Source organism: Sprattus sprattus, assembly GCF_963457725.1.
Source record: "Sprattus sprattus genome assembly, chromosome: 2".
NCBI classification, from domain to species: Eukaryota; Metazoa; Chordata; class Actinopteri; order Clupeiformes; family Clupeidae; genus Sprattus; species Sprattus sprattus.
The window spans coordinates 46,954,822-46,956,858 of NC_137921.1; the positions used below are offsets into that span (position 1 = coordinate 46,954,822).

Consider the following 2,037-nt stretch of genomic DNA (forward strand, 5'->3'; position numbering starts at 1 on the left):
TATGTGTGTTTGTGTGTGTGTGTGTGTGTGTGTGTGTGTGTGTGTTTGTGTGTGTGTGTGTGTGTGTGTGTGTGTGTGTGTGTGTGTGTGTGTGTCTGTGTGCGTGTGTGTGTATGTGCAGCCCTCTGCCACTACTCCATGGCCCACTCTCTGCTCTTTGACTCTAATGTCCATATAAGGCAGCGGCTGCCATGGCAACCGGAGGGCTTGAATAGCAGTGTCAAATCCCTGAGCACACAGACACACGCTCTCACCCTCTCCTACACACTCACTGGCCAAGGAGAGAGGGAGCGAGACACACATACACACACACACACACAGAGAGAGAGGGAACGTTTGCTTAACATAAGCTGAGAATCTGGCTAGTGAGCAGGGTCTCCTTGCTTGCTCTCTCTGACAACAGAGAAGAGAGAGAGAGAAGAAAGGAGGGAGCCGGAGAAAGAGAGAGAGACAGAAGGAGCTGCCACCAACCATTTTAGCTCAAGACTTTCCCAGGGAATGCGGAGGAGCCCTTGGACTGAAGCCGTTACTGCTGGATGGGCAAGCGCTGACAAAACCAAGCAGGCAGAGAGCAAGAGGAAGAGACGGAGAGAGAGACGGAGAGAGAGAGAGAGAGAGACAGAGAGAGAGAGAGAGACAGAGGCAGAGACGGCTGAGCTAAAAGCTCACATTCCGCGACGGCTCAGGGCGGCTGGCTGGCATCCCTCTCCCTCTCCTGCTCCTGATTCCCCTGGTCTGCTCTGAAAACCCTGCAGGCACTGCTGGACACGGAGACAGCGGGACACCGGACACGTTTTGACAACAAACGCGTGAGAGTGTATGACTGTGTGTATGTGCTAGTGCTTGCAGTCCATGTGTATGTTTGTGTGTATGAGTGAGATCAACAGATAAAGAGAGAGATAGAGTTAGTAAGTGAGAGAGGCAGAGCGAGAGAGAGAGTGAGTAAGAGAGGGAGAGAGAGGAGGGGGACTTCCTTGAACTTTGATCCTTTAAAGGCAGCCAAAGGGAGAGCCACAGCACAGGGAGAACTCTGTTTATCATTATCCTGGGCAGGCGAGCATTCCTTTCCCTGAGAAACCCACGCAAACAGGCTGGAGCTGGATATCGGCACAGATTGCCTGGCTCGTTTTCTGCTCATTCGGGGGGAAATATAGAAACCCCTTCAGAGGGTGAGACACAAGTTTTACCTCAGGATTCAAGCATGTCTACCCAGTCCAGTCCTACTTTCTGGGTCAAGAGGAGCACTGGCAATCAACACCAAGTAAGCCATTGAGGAAAAACAAAACAGGCTGCTATCTGGAAGGTCCCTCCTGTTTGTTCGAGTTGTCAGCCACTGACAAATCCAAACTGGTTGGACTTCAGCAGCTTTCCCAAACCTGCTGTGAATATTTTTAGGGCGAAGCCTGCTCTGAGACACACCGCTGTCAGTTTGATTGAAAACACACTCTGTGCAGCTCAGAGAAACAAAACTGGTTGGACTAGTTGTGGAGTGGTTAGGACTGAGGGCAGGGCAGCGTGTGTTTGCAGGTAAAGCTCACACTCCTGCTTTTTGCTCAGGCATAATAGGAGCAGTGGAGAAACCAAGTGCTCTCTGGTATTTCTCAACAGCTTGAGAGGGGCTCTGTGTGTGTGTGTGTGTGTGTGTGTTTTTTGCCCCCTCTCACTACCGTGTGGCGCGTCAGAGGAGGGGAGGGTAGCATGAGTCTTTTTTTCCCCCTCCTCTAAGAGAGTATGAGCATCCGAGTGTAATTTATTGTTTCCTGTGAAAAAAGGGGGACAGACAGAACCCCCTCATCTTTTTTCTGTCTTTCCTGAACTCTGAACCAGATCGCTGGCAAATGAGAAGTTTGTTTTGGGATTTTCTTTTTTTTGCCGTGTGGACTAAACAGGAGTGAGGGGTTTACAAGGCTGAATGGACTGCAGGAGAGAAGAGACGAAGTGGACGAAGAAGAAAGGGGAAGCAGAAGGAGGAGTGTGACAGCAAAAAAAACAGAGCATTGGTGCAGTGGAACCGTGCTCTCCAGGGGAGCTGTGCAT

General features: G+C 50.7%; 1 protein-coding gene across 2 annotated transcripts in view; it reads left to right on the forward strand.

Annotated features, from left to right (window-relative positions):
* The first annotated feature begins 285 nt into the window (after nucleotides 1–285).
* LOC308382950 (nuclear receptor subfamily 2 group F member 6-like) overlaps nucleotides 286–2,037 on the forward strand; it is an 11,434-nt gene continuing 9,682 nt past the window's right edge. For both annotated transcript variants that reach the window (XM_080860502.1, XM_080860503.1), the window contains exon 1: nucleotides 286–2,037. This exon is cut by the window's right edge and continues 551 nt beyond it. The gene's annotated coding sequence lies outside the window, so the exon portion shown is untranslated.